The sequence below is a fragment of the Mastigoproctus giganteus genome, chromosome 10 (genome assembly GCF_048544385.1).
Source record: "Mastigoproctus giganteus isolate SK-2022 chromosome 10, ASM4854438v1, whole genome shotgun sequence".
NCBI classification, from domain to species: domain Eukaryota; kingdom Metazoa; phylum Arthropoda; class Arachnida; order Uropygi; family Thelyphonidae; genus Mastigoproctus; species Mastigoproctus giganteus.
The window spans coordinates 227,411,064-227,429,698 of record NC_143584.1 but is presented as its reverse complement, the minus strand read 5'-3'; the positions used below and the strand labels follow the sequence as shown (position 1 = coordinate 227,429,698).

Here is an 18,635-nt window from a genome sequence, read left to right as displayed (position 1 = left end):
TTTTTCCATCTCTCCAATTGCGCTGCACAGAGAAAGTACCCACGTTTCAAGTTCGGTTATACAACTCGCTAACCAGCTGAAATGGGTCTGGGTACACAATAAATGCTTTCTAGCAAAAGAATCAGAAAGCATTGCCTACCAATAGCTGCTGAATGCGTACTATCCAAGGAATCAAATAATTCTTTCATAGAATCAAAAATTTTGGCATAAAACGATGCTACTCGTAACCATATTCCCCATCTTGTGAGAACAGGATCAGGTGGGAGAGGAAGAGTAGGTAAGTTGCTATTCTTGATAGGCGCTCTTGGCACAATCTTTTTTATATTATAAATAAGTTGGTTAATTTCGCGAAAATTCTTCCGAATTGCCTCTGCCAACCTATGTAAGCTGTGTAAAGTAACATGAATCAGATTTGGAGAGAAAACTTGTCGAGGACCTCACAAGCAAGTAAATATGGACGCGATGATTCTGCATCTAATTTTTTCACACTTTTTTCACTCCGTGGCAGAGTTAGTCGGTTTCATGCGGAGATAGCCAGGTTTTTTCCCCCAGAAACTGGAGTTTTTCATCCAGCAAAAAAGACATCGACCAAAGAACGCAATTTACAGACAAAAGACACATGGGTAGAGGAAATAACTTTCCGGGTGAGCCAAATATAATAGTTTCGTTTGGTTTGTAGTTTTCTCTAATATCTTGACAAATATCGCGAATAATGTCGTCATAAATAGTGTTAAAGTAATTCTTCCTCAAGGTAGGTTCGTCCAGAATATTTTGATTTATGCAATATTTTTTCAACGGTTGCTTGAAGACTCGATCATTTAATTTACTGAAAGGGATATTTCTACTTACCAGGGCGAGACACAAATCCTTTGAAAATCACTTTTCTTTTGAAGTACAGTACATGGCTTGGTTAAAAGTGGCTGCTCTGGAAATTTTTCCTTGTTTTTCCTTTGCTTGGCCATGATGTGTGATGTTGTTTTCCCATGTTAATCGATCCGAAACTTTTCCTTTCATGGAACGTTCTTTTCGCAAACAACTCAAAACACAATGCTATCCGTAGTAAAAACTTTTCGGTGATTGGCAATCCACGATTCCATACAAAGATTTGTAACAGGTTTAATTTTTGGTATGTTTAGCAAAACAATATTATTTTCATGAGCCTTTTTCACAACGTGGCTGAGTTAATCGGTTTCAGGTGAGGGTAGCATGGTTATGTCTCCTGGAAACTGGGGGTTTTCGTCCAGCAAACAGAAATTACGCATATAAACATGTCCAATATAAAAACATATCGCATATAAATAAACACGAAGCAACATGTCCTTATTCGCTGATGCTCCTAAAGCCCTATTACAGCAGCATTAAAACTGTGGGGTATTTACGTGTTTATTTTATTTTACTTTATTTTCTTCCCTTTCATATGCTAGCAACATTTTCTCAATTCGTACATTAACCACTCTTTCGGGGACCCTTTTCCCACGGAATTACCAGTTTTTATATTTTCGCCACTTGATGGGCAACACTCGTCAATGGCCCCTTTTATCTGTCATTTTCGACGCATCATCACTGTCCTCCCTCAACACTAGAACAAAGATTCCACACCGGGGACCTCTCCGTACACCAGATTTCCACTCTGATAGTGTAGTAGGGATTTTCACATCTTTACGTTATGATCTGAAATTGCTCGTTCTCTTTCGTCTCGTTTTTCACTATTTTAATACTACTTTCCTTGCTTGAATGTCCTCAGGTGGTGGTGTAATTGATAGGTGGCGATAGGTGAGGTGAAGCCTTGGAGTTTTGATGCTTACAGTATTTTCACTATTTCCGTATAACTGGGCACCATAAACTGAAATGTCTTTATCACCATATCTAGATGAACACTTTCCAAACTTCTGTAAGTAATTTTTTTACTTTCGCTAGTTATTTCCTTCCGATTTCGTAATTTTATCTCATTAGGCTTAGCATTTCGCTGACCGCATGCTAATAGGTACGAGAAGTTGCTGTAATGGTTGACAATTAGGCTTATCGGTTTCACTATTTCCCTTATCGCTGGGAATACGATACGTAATTAAGGCAACTACTAAACACAATTGTAAACTCTTTTCCAGCCCACTCGTAATCCTTTTATCTGCGCCTAAAATCTGAAAATGCCTTTAAAGCAAGATCACCTAAATAATGAACTGTGTAATTTGTGGAATTGTTCCGGACGTATCTATAAAATGTACTTCCTGTCTCAAGACATACGGAAGCGAATGTCTCGCTTTAGATCTAAAGAGGCTCGGGAAGCAGCTACGGAAAGTATGGCGGTGACCCCCCCCCTGTAGGGTAGAAAATTATATGCATTCACTGGGAACAACTGGTAAAACTTTTAACAACGACGTTAACCAAATTTCGGATACTCCTGAGCACAGGGCCCAACCCGAACCTGAAGTAGACACGGAAAAACTGAGATCGCCATATTCATATGAGGAATTTACCCCTGACTCATTACTGGCAGAACAAAACTGCCTTTCAGAATTTATCATGCAAAAATCTAGTAGTTCCCAACAGAATAACATCCTATCAATAGAAATCTCCGCAATAGTTAATCAAGCATCACTCGAACACAGCCCACTCATTGTCCCGCTCCTCACAAATATCGAGACAACGCTATGTGTGAAGCTATCCCCAATTCATAATATACTCGCAGACCTACTGCTTGAAAACAAGCGACTACGAGAACACAATGAATGCATACACAAAACATTGGAGGTGTTGGGAAAAAACTTTGATGACCTGAAGCAATCTGTTTGTGATCTTGCTGTTCAAACTGACCATCATGAGCAGCATCCTCCTGACGAACACTTTCATGCGAAACCGAGAGCTCCTACCCAAACCACCCCATCTTTATTACCACACGACCCCTCTCCATTCCCTATTCTTACAATATGTGAGGCTGAAGTTGTGTGCCCTGAACGTATCACTAGACCAGTATATGCTGAAATCACATCAGATGCCAACGGATACTGAGGAAATACTGCCTCCCAGAAGATCCAAAGAAGTCATCAGGAGCAGAACCTGCCAAGTTCCACCTATTCGCGATCACAAAACTCAGATATTGGGTCCTCCCTCTCGAAACCAGATAATGCTTTGGCTGCTGAAGTATATCGCAACTGTGGCTCCACCTCAAACACCGTGAGAGGTAACCATTATACTGGGATTACGTTTGTATCTAACATAAAGACCCATAGAGACACTACAACGTATGCAATGATTGCAAGCCAAGGAACAAAAGAACAAAGAACACTCACCTGTAATCCAACTCTTAAGGAACTGAGCCCCAAGTTATTGGAACCAGTCCGCACTTCAGCAAGATGCAAATTGCGAACACTGGAACGATGGACAAGCAGATGCGTAATATCTTTATTAGTAGGCTGTCCCCTGCTACCACAGCTGGTGATGTGGAAAATCTTCTTGCTGCATTCAAAATGAATGGCAGAGTCACCAAGCTAGCCACGAAATATCTCACCTACGCCTTCTTTAAGATCGATGTAGCTGCTGCAGATTTTGAAGTAGTCTTCAATCCTGAAATCTGCCTGCTGGAGTTCTTGTTATGCCATATCTCATGCATAAAGGGCAGCGATATAGAAGTAATGGAAAGGACTTCCACCAATGGTACCCTGATTCATAGCAATCACAGATCTCATCACCACAACCAGGAACAGACACAAAACACCAATATGCTGATCTGTGTGCTCGTCAATCCTAGACACGCCCTGCTGAATCAAGTAGTGCCATGTCAGAGACGACCCGTCCGCATCAAAGTACCGGGAGTACCTTTCTGCATTATCTTTTATCAGAATGTGCGTAGTCTTAGGAACAAGCTTGACACTATGGAGCAAATTGTGCTCCCCGGATATTTTGTCCTGCTCGCCATCACCTAAACCTGGCTCAATGATGATCAAGATTTCCTAGAGGCAGCTGCCCCAGCTGATTATGGGGTGGTATTCACATCTTGGATTGCACGCAAGGGTGGAGGCATCGCAATATTTTACAAGAAATCTGCTTTCAAGCTATTGAATAATAAATCCAGCAACTGCCCCAATTATGAAGCAATCCCCATTACGTTAGGACACAACTTCGTGACGTTCGACGTCTGTGTGGTGTATATACCCCCCAACGCCTTCCCAGCAAATCATCCTTGAAGTATCCAACTGGTTAATCAATCAGCTACATCCCACAGCTTCTCACTTAATTTGCAGTGGCTTCAATTTACCTCCTCAGCTATCTAATCTGATAAAGGATCTTCTTGCACACTTGAGATGTGCTGACCTACAACTTATTAATGAAGCTCCAACCAGGGAAAGATCTAGTTCTAGATCTTTCCCCTGGTTGGAGCTTCTAAATCTTGAGCCTCTTAGATCTAGTTCCAGCCTCTAATCTTTGCATCCTTGATTACATTGCAGAAACATCATTTGACTCTGATCATGTCCCAATACATGTGACTGCATATCTGCCAGCCCCCAAATTAGAAGCCAGGACAACAAAAAAAGGTTGACATCACTAGCCTCAACGTACTTGATGTAGATAAGTGCATTAGAGCCGCCTCTCTCATTCCCTGGGTTACCTTAGAGACTTGTGACCCAGAACTAGCTGTGAACATTCTCACAAACTGGATCAACACGGTTGTCAAATATGCTGCCTCTAAAAAAATCACAATCAGTCCATATACAAGACTTTGGTGGAATTCAGAACTCAAAATGAGTTTCCAGCTGAAGCAACAGCTCCATCGCACACGGAAACAGTCGCAAGATGTCAATGATTGTATCATTTATTCAAGGACATGGGCTCAATTTAATCGCCTGAAATCTGAGGCAATCAAATTGTACGTTAACCGTGATCTGGCTAAAGGAAAAATTCCATACAAGAAAGTGAACCTTCACTCTCCTTTGCAACTTGAACCAACAGAGCCCACCCAGCACCAAGTGTTGAATATCATTCAGATCACAAAACAACAGCTGATCATAGCCATCAATTCTCTATCTGCCTCGTCAACCACCTGTGATGATGATGAAGTCCCCAATTCATGCTCAAATGCTTAAGTCCGTACATTATTCAGCCACTTTTAATTATCTTCAACCAGTTACTCTCGAACCAGATTTTCCCACAGCAGTGGAAAAACTATCTCATCAAACCTTTAGCTAAAGTTCAGTCGCCATCGCAATCTAAACACTACTGACCCATCTCCAGCCTGCTGAAGCTCCTGGAGAAGGCCTTAATCCCTATCCTCACTAAGCAGATCTTGCCCAGTAATCCAGCCCAAATTCAATACTGTACTCCTTTCCAAACAGATCAACGCTCACCAATCTGCTAGCGACCACGAATACTATCTTTCAGCATTTGAGAAAAGGAAAGAACTAGCTGTTATTTACTTAGACATTGAGGCCGCATTTGACGTCGTCCAAGTAAACCAACTTCTCACTCTCCTGGAATGCCACTTCCAGATCATAGGGAACATTCTATGCTTTCTCTCCTCTCTTCTGCTCGACAGGGTTATAAAGCTTCATACAGGAGATCGCATCCTTACAAGATCCGTCACTGCAGGAGTCCCACAAGGAGGGGTCTTTTCGGGCCTTCTGTTTTCATCTTTATCTCACCACTGGTTGCACATTCTCGGTGTCTACTGAGCTATGCGGATTATTTCAAGATACTCACTCCCATTATCCCCGGTCAAGACCTAGATCGGGTAAAAGTGGAAATTAACAACACTCTCACCGCAGTCACATCTTACCTGTGTCAGTTTGGGCTCAATATTAATCCTGCTAAGTCTGAATTTATGGTGTATTCAATGAAGCAAAGTCCTTCATCTCTCTATTCTTTGGTTGGCAACACCCTCATCCCAATTGTGTCCAGCCATCGTGATCTAGGCGTTGTATTCGACTCCAAACTTCGATTTAACGCCCACATAGACATGCTCCTCACACGTGCTTTAAGACTCCGGTGGCTAGCAAAACAACATCTCCTACATATCACCGATAAAAAGACAACCGTGAAGTACATAATAGTTATCTTTCCACCGTTGCTCTATGCTGCTGAAATTTGGGCGTCAGCGGCACCGTCAATAAAGAAACCACCCTTTGCCACAGAATTCTGGCTCCTAAAGTGGGCCAACAGGAAGCACAACCTTCCAGCTCTGATTCGCAGCTTGCCGACTCTATCGGGATTTCACGGCTTCTCACCTTAGTCGACGACCAACGCCTCCTAGCAACAGTCAAGATGATAACAGGCATAATTGCATACCTGTGGCTGGAGGATTCAACCTGCTGCCCTTAGGGTCAATCCCGAGCTCTACTCGCGTTCAGCACGACTCCATCTCACGGAGAGGTTCCTCCTTCAGCTCAAGAAAACCCAGGCACTTGACGCCGACCTGAACAAATTCGCTGTTGACTGGACTTACCGGAAAAAAATGATGACAAGCAGGACTAATCAGCAATGACTGATGTGTACCTTGCATCTGTTCCTGTCTGATTGAGCTGGTGCTCTTACCTCGATGTTAAGCCAGCTCAATCAGACCCAACTCTCGCGAGGAGTTCTCTCCTTTGTATTAAAATATGTTTTCGTTTGTATAATTACCTTTTTTTCGTAAATAATTGTTCGATTATCCCAGAAGTATCGGGAGGCTATAAACCCCTGGCTTTATGGCCGTGAAGGGCAATAAAGATTATCTCTCTCTCTCTCTCTCTCTCTCTCTCTCTCTCTCTGTTTGGCCCAATGGTTATAATTCTCGTGGTCGGTGCGATCTTATGCGCGTACGGCGCGTTCTATTCTAAGCTTTACACTGAAAGGACAGAATTCATAGGATACCTGGTTCCTGGGCAATGTGATGCACGCTATCACTGCTCTCACTAGTGGCCTCGCCCACCGCTTGGTAGGTACACTGCACCACTCCATGAAAAACAACGCCCAATGATGACCGCTATATACTCCTACAGGCCAAGAGGGATCCATTGAAAACCAGCTGCACAGGACGCAGGATATCGCGGTTTACTGTGGCCAAGCGACCCACAAAGGTTGACTGTTTGCCCGACGGCGAGTACGCTGTGTCCCTTTAACACTTACCCATCGGAGACACCGTTTACAGTGGTGCATGGAACACAAGGACTGGACAGCAGCGCAATGGGGTAAGGTACTGTTTACTGATGGGAGTAGATTGAGTCTTAGCAGCGATTGTGGACGTCAGCTAATCTGGTGGGAGGTTGGCACACGGTATCACCTCGCCAACGTCACTGAAAGGGATCGATACGGCGGTCGAGATGTTCTCGTCTGGGGAGGCGTTATCTTGGATGAACGTACACAACTCCAGATACTGGAAGGAGGTACTGTGCACGCTACTGTACTGAGGTAATCCTTTCCCATGTGCGTCTGTTCCGAGTTCGTGTTTATGGATGATAATACCACACCACACCCGATCGCACTGCAGCTTTTGATATGCTTTTGGAAAGTGAGGACATTGTTGGTATGGATTGGCCTGCCTGTTTCCCACCGATCTAAATCCCATCGAATACGTATGGGACGCTCTGGGGATACACCTAGCGGCACGTCCACACCCACCAGAAAATGTTCACCAGCTGAAGATGACGCTGGCAGAGGAATGAACGATGTTAGATTGATAAGGTCTTGTTACCGCAAGACCTTATCAACATTGTTGTAAGTATGGACAGACGGTGCAAAGCCTGCATCGACATTAGGGGTGGCCATATCTCCTCCTACTGAGGACCGCCTCTTCCCTTTTTTCCATCTTTGGTGTGATGCATCTATATCATGGCAGTCATTTTTGAATAAAGTCCCTCTGTACCGTTGTTGTGTCGGTGTTGTTTCCTTCATAATTTCTGTACCTCATAGCCTAAGCCTAAGGAATATTTAGTGTATAGGAAATGATGAGTAATCACCCTAGACCACAGTAATATAGTAAAAATAATGAAAGTGACCTTAAACACGACAAAAATAAAATTATGGAGCATGACACTGACCTACATCCCCAGTGCCCATGTATCAGACATTACAGTGCTCTAATACAAGCAAATGTGCCATTGAAAACAATGCATGTTGATTACGGTCCTGACATCTCAGGATCCATAGCAATGGTCATAAACATTGTATGTACCATAAATCACCAGTGCTATGCTCACCAAGACCAGTTAAATCTGTCATTGCCTAAGCCTAAGAAGCACCTAGAGTGTATAGAGAATGGAGAGAACTCATCCCAGATCACAGTAGTAATGCATGAACAAAAAAGGGATAATTGTGACATTACATACAACAAAACTAAAATCAAGAGGCATGACACAGGACTAAATTCTTAGTGCCCCTGTCTCAGACATCACAGTGCCCTGAAGCAAGCAGGTATGTGCCACTGAAAACAATGCATGGAAACTACCATCCTGACATTTCAGAAAACTATAGCAATGGTCATAACTTTGAATGCACCATAAACTGCCAGTGCTATACTCACTAATAACAGTTAACTCTGCCACAGCCTAAGCCTAAGGAACATTTAGAGTGTATAGGCAAGGAGGAGTAAACATCCTAGACCACAGTAGTATGGAATCAAGAAGCATGATGCTGACTTACATCCCCAGTGTCCATGTCTCAGACATCACAGTGCTCCACTACAAGAAGCTATGTGCCACTGAAAACAATACCAGTTAAATATGCCGTAGCCAAAGCCTAAGGAACATTTAGAGTATATAGGCAAGGATGCGAAATCAGCCTAGACCACAGTAAAAATAATGATAGTGACAATGAAAACAACAAAGGAAGGAGGAAGAAGGAAGAAGGAGAATGGAATCAAAAAAGCATGATACTGACTTACATCCCCAGTGTCCATGTCTCAGACATCACAGTGCTCCACCACAAGCAGATAGGTGCCACTGAAAACAATACATGTTGACTATGGTCCTGACTCTCAGGAACCATAGCAATGGTCATGAACATAGTATGAACCATAAATTAACAGTACCGTGCTCACCAAGACCGGTTACCTCGGTCACTGCCAGAGCCCAATGGCATATCTGGTGTGTGTGGGTAACCGATTGACAATCACCCAGGATCACAGACGTACCGCACGAACAAAACAATGATGGTGACACTGAAAGCGACACACAAAAACACGGTGCATGATGCGGACCCTCACTCGCAGCACCTATGTCTGAACATTACAGCATTCACACCCTACAAGCAGTTCAGTGCCAGTGAAAACAAGGGATTGACTACAGCCCTGGCAGTGAACAACACTCAGCACACGTACATCCAGTGTGTCCCTGATGCTTAGGTCACCAAGGATGGAGGACTTTCCAGACAAAGCGGACTAGCATGTCATGTATATTCTCCTCCATTCTCGGTCAGGATTGGGCCCTGCGAGGGATGGAACACGAGGGAAGACCCAAAATGAACTGAATGCCATGTCATCCTCCCTTTTTTTTTTTTCCCTAATATTTAATTTATTTAATTATATAGATAACTTCTTCCACTCTTGGCCAGGATTGGGCCCTGCGAGAGATGGAACACATACAACTGCCCAAGTACCATGTCCTAATTAACTACATATCTCTGAAGAATATTATAATTAATGTAATTAAACACTTCATTAGTAATAAGTACTTAAGAAAAATAATATAGGTGTCTCCCTCCACTCTTGGCCAGGATTGGGCCCTGCAAGAGATGGAATACAACAAACGCCCAAGCGCCATGTCCAAAACAAATATATCTGTCTGAAGTATAGCATTGTAAAGACATATGTGCTCTCCGACACCCACGGACAGGATTGGGCCCTGTGGGGGTCGGGGGCATATAGGTCTCTGAATATTATGTCTAATTTCAATGTAGAAAACAATAACTTTAACAAAATCTAACATAAATATAGCTATAGAAAACAAAACTAAGGGGTGTGGCCTGGTCACTGCAGAAGGGCCATTCCCTGAAGCATTACCTGGCCACACAGTGAAACCTGACGGCAGGACGCCAATGCGCCCAATGATTACAACCACAGGACCGGCCTAGTCCGAGTCCACATTAGAGAAAAGTAGATCCTGGCTGCCTCCACGTGGCTAGGGATGGGAGTGAGGGGCTGGGACAAACCTGCCCGCAGCCCCTTACTGCTAAATGCCAGGTGCCGGCTAACACACAACGCAAACACAACACTAATGCACACCTAATACAAATTTCATCTATCAGATGCAAATTTTCTCAAAATTGAAAATTTTAAATTAATTTTTTTTTTCTTCAAATTTAAAAAAAAAATTTTAAACTTAATTTTTTTTTTTTTTTTTTTTTTTTTTCCAGCCGGCAACTTGGCGAAAAAGCCTAACACACGGCGGATATGGGGGAAACCCCGGAAGCCGCTAATAACTTACAAATACACTTTGAAACTTTGTACCTCACGAGGTTCCTTTGGTATGCTTTTTCCATATCCAGGCCACTCCTATGAGAAGCTACAGATGAAAAACTGACTGATCCTTAAGTTTTGCACACCAGTATATATACAGATAGCAGTGTCTTTCCTTAGAGAGAGTGTGTGTTGGCCAGTAGAGCGGTGTAGGAGGAGGAATTAGTGCTGTCTGAATATTGTATCTTATTTAATATCAACAAATGCCCCCTAAGATCAGTAAGTTAAAGAACCCCTGTTTACAATACATAATTTTAATAGTCGTTTAGTTAGGCCAGACGTAGCCGAGGTTCAGGGGTGCGAGTGCAGTAGTAGACAATCTTTGAGGGGACCTGGGTTCAAACCTGTAGACTGGTAAATACGATTAAAATTTGTGTTGACTGATTTATTGTAAACCCACAGCCGGAGTATAAACGAGAAGTATTTTTTTTAATAGTGGCAAATGACGCAAGAAAGCAAGCTTATACAGCAGTAGCCAAAAAACAACAACAACAAAAAAAAACCTCTTACGTCATCTGTCTGTCCCTTTAATCATTTTGATGAAGCTTCCTTAAATTTCTTCGAACCATCTATCTACTTCCACAATACCAGAATGAACTTCGTTTCAATGATCAGTTACTATTCGGCTGAAAGCAGATTTTCGTACATTTATCCTACAACCATCCTTTTATTATGTCCACTCATGTGTATTTTTCTGGAAACTGGGATCTTTCGTATAGCAAGCAGCAAATCGCGCGCGTACACACACACACACACTCTCTCTCTCTCTCTCTATACGGTGCAATATAGCCTAAGTTGCCCATGCGCCTAAAACCTTACAACAACTAACCGACTTATATGTGTTGTCCAAGAAACAGTAAAGATGGCATCAACATTTAGTTTTCTCAATCCACTTAAAGCTTTAAATTGTTCAATTCTCGTTGAAGGTATCTAGTTTCCATAGATTATAGAACTCAAGTCTTTCATGATAAAGAATACCCATCTGCTTAATCTTGTTCTTCTTTGCAGCCGTTCCAACAGTTCAAGATTTGTATGCAGTACTCAAGTTGATGCCTTGCTGACAAAGTTCCTATATATCACTAACAGAATCCCATCAGTTGTCATAGCAGCCTGTCTGCTTTTTATCGAATGGAGTATAAAACGCAGAAGGCCACATATGTGGCCTTCTGCTTTTTATACTCCATTCGATATTGCCTAACTGGAATGTTATTCAGGTCTATTAGCAGAAATAATAGATAAATTGAACAGATACTTCTAATCCATATTCACAGTCGAAATCAGGCTCATAACTTTGAGGAAGATGGTATACGCCATTGTATATATTCAGTTTTATACACATATCAGTGTATAAAACCGTTGGGAAAATATAGTCCAAAAAATGGCAACTAAAGCTTAATGCTTCTAAATGTAAAGTTGTGCATTTGGGAAACCGAAATCCTGGAGTTACGTATAAGACAGGGAGAGGAGGTAAAAATGATTTTAAAAGTGAAGCTAAAAGAGTTAAAATACGAAAAATAGGTATATGGTTCAGTGTGACATGAAATTTTCAATGCATTGTAAGCAAGCGGCTAGAAAAGCACGTGATGTCCTGATGATATATAGGGCTCCTGCTTGAAGGAAGAAGGAGGTCATTGTCTCTGTCTCTCTCTCTGTACAAAGGTGGTTAGACTGCATTTGGAATACTGTACAGTATTATATATTCAGAGCTGGAGGCCGCACCTAAAAATACAGCGTGCGTACCTTGTACGCACGAATAGATGTTTTATTTTATGTGGAAACATCCTTGGCTTGGACAACATTAAAGGGTTTTAGGAATAAAAATAATCCGAACATTTATTTTTTTTTGGACAATTTCATCAATTTGAGGTTGCAATACATGTTCAATAAGAAATTTTTCGAGAGAATAGTATGACGTCACAATCAAGTTCATATCAACTTGATTGTGGCATCAACAATCAGATCAATACAAATATTTCACTACTGCAGCAATTTGTATTGTTGCGTTCTTAAACAATACCTCTGCATTTCATTTTAGAACAGAAGTGAACGATATAACGTTTTATGCTCACGTCCGCTACTTACTCTACTGAATCAACGTTAATGACCGAGGTAGGAGAAGAGAGGCGGAAGTAGATAAGCCAGTTCAAGGTCAGAGACTAGTTGGGAGTAACGTAAGCGTTTCCATCTCGCATTTTCGTTCCCAATCGGTTTTCTTCAGTAGGTGCCGCCAAAGATGTTTTCATCATAAATATAATAACAAAACCCGTACACGCAAGCGCAAAAATATTATGACCACCACTGTCTTCACGAGTGGACGAATCCCTATGAGTGATATCACCGACCGGCCAGCACATATAGTGCTTGCCAGTTTGTCGGTACGAAGCCCGTGCAATGGGGAAAGGGAAGAAACTGACGAAGTTTGAACTGGGAATGCTTTGAGGCACTGGAAAGATGGGGCCCAGCATATCCTCAACCTCAGGCATTGTCGGCTCTTCGAGGTTATGGAATGATCCGAAACCAGACTGTTCGCGATCCCTCAGTTAATGGCGAAGTGCAACCAGGGCGCACAGAGAAACGTTTCTGAGCACATCATCCAGCGGATATTCTTATGGATGAACATGAACAGGTCGCCTGTTCCGCTGGCTATCTGTTCATGTGCCCATGTTGACCGACCATCAATGCTTGCAGTGGGCGCGGAAGCACCATTCCTGGACATTGTACGACTGAAAAAGAGCCTCTTGGTCTGATGAATCAATGTTCCAGCTCGATCATGCCAATGAATAAATAAATGTTCTGTTTATACTCCGGGACGACCAAACAGTCAGAGGAGTTAACAAGATAGACAGAATACAAGAAACAGCACCGTATTCAGCAGTCACGGGCTTGAACCCCGGTCACTCAAGGCACGTGTACTTATGCACCCGCGCACCTGACCACTAGGCTACGGCAATGGACAGGTACATATTCGACAGCAAGCAGGTGAACATCTGCAACCAGACTGCATAGTTGGACAAAGACAGGCTGGCAGCGGGATGTATCATGGTTTGAATGATGATGTTTTCAAGGACATCACTTGATCCCCTCATTCCCCATACCGCTAGATCGCAGCTCGGCATTATTTCGGAACAAGTTTTTTCCCTAAAGGGTGAGCATCTATCGAGATGGCACTGAACTCTTTCAACAAGACAACTCACCGCGTCCGAAGGCCCGCGTTGTGCAGGACTGGTTTGAGGATCATGTCCGAGAATTTCGCCTCCTATTCTGGTCGCCAAATTCCACCGCATGTGGAATTTGGCGACCAGAATGGGATGGAATTCAGTGGAACACATCATTCGCTAGTCCACGCCAATGCCTCGCTCCAGAACGTTCTTCTGGCCACTTGGTGCATGATACCTGAAGACATCAGCCACCGTCTCCAAGAATCGATGCCAAGCAAAGTGAAGCGGTTGTCATTGGAAAAAGGCGGCCCAACACGCTATTAGGAAGGTGGTCGTAATTCTTTGGGCTATGAGTGTAGTATCCAATAATTTTTTTTTTTTTTTTTTGGTAGTTGTTGGCGCATCGGCTTCTGTGGCCATAGTGCACCTCCCAAGGTTTTTGCAGTACTTTGATCCAAGCCCGAGGCGGGATTCGAACCCGCGATCTTTGGGTTGCCAGGCAGGCACTTTACCCATCTGGCTAGCCCTGTCGGCGTATCCAATCATACTGGTTAAAAAAAAAAAAAAAAAAACACTATTTATTAGGGTCACCCAGAAAGTTATTTCATCTACCCACGTGTATTGTGTCTGAATCAGACTGGTTAGAGAAGATCTCCCCCTTAACACATCTATGCTGTGAATACAGCCCTCCTGATTAGAAGTATAATCACCGGCGCCTGGTTAGAAGTATAATCTCCCAACGCCGGACGCAAAAAGACAGTTCAAATCCCATCAATGACGCGAGGAATTCTTATACGTCTTTTTTCACAACGTGGCTGAGTTAGTCGGTCTCAGGCAAGGGTGGCACGGTATTTTCTGCCAGCAACTCGGGGTTTTCGTCCAGCAAACAGTAAATCGACTTCAAAGCACACGCAATTTACAGACATATTATATATGGTATGCGCTTGTAACAACCAACAACCTAAAAAAGGCCATAAAACTGCATTCCTGTCAATATGATCCAATCATTACTTCTTTGACCACCATTATTTTCCCTGGTGCAGAAGTAGTGTGTAATTACTCACTTCGCTACGATCCTCCTCCCCCTCCAAGAACAGGAAAGAAGTTTGCATATCTCCAAGCTGTAGAGATCTGCCACCCAGACCCAAGAACGCTCTCATAATGATATTCAAGGAAGCGGAAAAAAGGACACTTCCGTGGTCTCATGAAATGGATACACGCTGGATGAAAGTGATTGTCACTCAACGCGCTATTAGGAAGGTCTGTGCAGTTATATTAAAAGAAACAACTGTTTATTTTATTTGCTTCAGCAATTTCTCTTCTACTTTCTTCTCAGTTGTCCTAAAATCATTTAGCTCTCGGTTATAACTTGGTGTACTTCTGGTATTCCCATCTCTAAAACCTTTTTCACGAGTGAATACAAAATATTTATTCAGTTTGTCTGCAACCCGAACAGGATCATCAATAGTTTGTCATTCATATCTTGTGTGCCAATACGCGGTTCATTCCATTCCTTCTAGCTTTAAGCAAACAATTCTTTGCTACTTTAATTCGCATTCTTAGCCAAAGATTTCTCCTAAAAAGCATGTTTCTGTTTCCTTTGATAATTTTTAATTATCTCACGCATTTTTATTCTCTGTCACTAGTCTCATCAGTTCATCTAACATGTGTTTGGATCTAAAAGGTCTGAAGGTTGAAGTTCAGTAGCGTTTACAATATAATATTTTTAGATCTTCTAGATCTGAAAGGTCGAAAGGTTTAAAAATGTCTTCAGTTTAGTAGCTTCTACAATTAATTCTCAGAATGGTTCCCATTTAAAATTTGCAGTTGGTAAGGTCGTCAGCTGATCAATATTATTATTATTATAAAAATCAATTTTGGTTTGGAATATATTATAGAACTTGTTCAGGGTTGAGACAATTTGTACTGGTTGGGAAACGGGTTGAAACAACCCGTTTCCCAACCAGTACAGTTTGTAACCAGAAGGGTTTACAGCAAGAGAATGCAAGAGTAACATTATATCGAGATTCGAAATAAAGGCACAGTAATAATTGAATATAACATAGATAATTTAAAAAAAATAATAAATATAATAATAATACAACAAAACACGGATGGTATTACAAACAGATAAACTTATCCATTTCAAAGAGAATAATCTCTACAATTTCTTTTCATTTAATGGTCAGCAGAGAATAAATCAACATCAATTTTGTGAGTCTTGTCACATTAAAGGGAGGGGGTCAGATACAATCATGATTTTCCGGCAAGACTTGCCAAGATGAGCCTGAGCCTGATAGAAGAAACATTTTAGAAAAAGTATATATCGATTTATCCTGAATCCCCCTCACCTGAGGTACAAGTTGACATTTTCCTACATGAAGGCCACTAAGTGATAAAATAGTAACCGCATTTATGGCTAGCTCATGTAAAAATATGAGAGAGCCCCTCCCCCCCCTTAAAGTGAAGGGAGGGAACAACAGAAGAACAGATTTCAGAACCATACATAAAAGCAAAGAGATGTGTTTTTTTTTTAATGGAAGACACGAATATTTGCCTCAGAATCAACATTTCCTTTATAAATTCTGTTTTGAGCTGATTGACGTTGCTTGGAGATTGTTTTGCATTAAAGTTGAAAATATTGTCTAAAAAGATCAGTGTGTTTATTGACAGAGGAGATGGTTGTTAGGGAGAGTTTAATCTTCAGATACGGAGCTGTCAGAGAGGTTTATTATTTATTTAATTTGTTATTATTATTGAGGGATTTATTGTGGATACTCCTTTATACATTATTATTTTCAATAAACAAATAAACTAAACAAAATCAAATTAATGCTGCTGCCTATTTGGTCATTCCCCATTGAAAATTCTCAGAGACGCGCATGCCCAAGTTTCCGTATAAGGCAGCACAAAGTTGCCATTGACTGCCCAACTGAGCCGTGTTTGCTGGAACGAAAGGGTTAACCAGTAGCAAAACATCCTTTAAAAGATTACAAAGTTACGCCATTGCAATCCTTACCTGCTTATGTTAAGAACCACAACATGTTTCTTTATTTTAGGAAAGCCGAAGTTAAAAAGGGCTCGACAGCTCTCACCTTCAAATATTACACGAGGCGTACTCAGTATCTGTGGCTGACGGCTCAAAAAAACTAAACGAAAACTAAACTCGCAGCGTCCTTTTGCTACAGACTTATTTTCCCGTCACGTGGTGTGTTGACCCTATTAGTAGCAGGCACATGACGACAGTGTGGCGCTGCAAAAGTAGACGCTCCTCACATTGAAGTCATTAAAAGTTGCTGCAGAAAATACCACCTCTTATTGGATTCAATACTCGTATTAGTGTCCTATGTTATATTCAATAGTCTGTTATGAGCAGGGTTCTCTCCAATAACATCATTAATGAACGACTCGCGGGTATCCTTCATTATACTCCTGTCAGACAAGTCTGAGATTATCGCGAGCTCAACGTTCCCTTTCGGAGAAATGCTCCGTGTGAAAGTACGATGAAGAAATGGACAGACTGAAAAGACAGTTGTCGCTATCTTCAAAAAGTTTTATCTTACATGTGGGTCACTCGCCTCTATTTTCAACTAAGGAAATTAGGCTGTTCGATCCGTTGCATTTCGCCAATAATAAGAAGCCTGCGATTTCCAGAGTAGAATACAATTCGAGGCTGCGACAGGGCTTCGAATTGTAATGGACAGGGCCTCGAATTAAAATTTCAATAGAGTAATTTCAGGGCCCGGGTTCATTGCACCGGTTGCAGTGAACCCGGGAAAGGGCTCCTCTCAATCCAGATGCGGAGAATTATTCGCTATGTTTTTTCCTCAACATTAATTCTTGCATCGGGCTTCCTAAAAGTGTACTCTTTAGTAGAACTGCTACAGTGGATCTCAGGGTTAGAAACTTTTGCTTATTTACGGGGAACTTTGCAGGTTATGTTTTTTATCTATATCCTTTGTTGCCAGAGCGTACTGGTCACCATGCGGCTGACAACAGGGCTATAGAGAGGCAATTATACTGCGGTTTCCACGCAAATACCCTGCACTTGACATGTGAGGCTTGTGTGACTACAAAATGTATACCCCCTTGTGTGACAACGGAATGTGTAGTATTTCCCTCCGGCGCAGGGATTAGTGCATTGACATCTACTCCTTCAGCTGTGACCTTGACTGCTGCATTTCACTAATTTCCATCTGAAGGCACTATACAGAGTTATTTGGCGTTCCTTCCCCCACCTGCCAGTTGTTTGTTATTTGGTTTTTAGGAGCATTGGCAACTAAGGCCATATTGCTCCGCCCACCTGCCAGTGGGGGGGAGAGCCCAAAACTTCTCCCGTTGATTATAGGGCAACAAATATACCCACGGACTTGTGGTTTGAATCCTTCAGCAGCTCTTGGAGCCTACAATAAAGTACTACAACTAGGAACTGCTAATTCGGAAAACCTCGTTAATCCGGAAACTTTACAGAATGGAAAATGAAATTGTGGAAATAACCCCAAATGACACAAAGCCAATCTGAGGATGTCATGATGGAACAAACTCCAATTGAAAGAGTTGATGACCCTGAAGAACAAAGACGGGAGACCACAAAATGGAAGAATAGAAGAAGAAGAAGAAGAAGAAGAAGAAGAAGAAGAAGAATGGGCCTAAAATTGGACCGAGAAACGCGCAGCATTAGTGAAGCCAAGGAACCGCCAGAGCAGCATAAAAGTATCGAAGACCAAAGGCAGGGGGACAAAAACCCTCCATTGGACCCTACCCTTCCCCAGGGGACAGTCCTGGAGCAGTCCTTAATCTTACAAACAGAGTTAGAGACCATTATGAAAGACAATAGCAGTAGAATATCCCCCATGCTAAGAGCAGAGATTGTCCTACGATGGACAAAACTGGAAACAATACTGCTTAAAACAAAAGAGGAGCACCAGAAAGTGATTGCAGTTCTGGAGGTCCTCCAAGCGGATAGTGGAAACCATATACCACAGCGCGCCCCATCCTACGCACAGGACACGGGCCACAGTTATAGCTACAAATTAAGCTGACCAGGCACAGCCAAA

The 18,635-nt window shown here is 42.2% G+C and overlaps 1 protein-coding gene across 1 annotated transcript in view; it reads right to left on the bottom strand.

Annotated features, from left to right (window-relative positions):
• Positions 1-16,707, bottom strand: part of LOC150080004 (TNF receptor-associated factor 3-like) — a 192,449-nt gene extending 175,742 nt beyond the window's left edge. Inside the window, exon 1 of the mRNA XM_090383398.1 lies at positions 16,598-16,707. The gene's annotated coding sequence lies outside the window, so the exon portion shown is untranslated. The remainder of the gene's footprint in view (positions 1-16,597) is intronic.
• Positions 16,708-18,635: the final 1,928 nt, after the last annotated feature.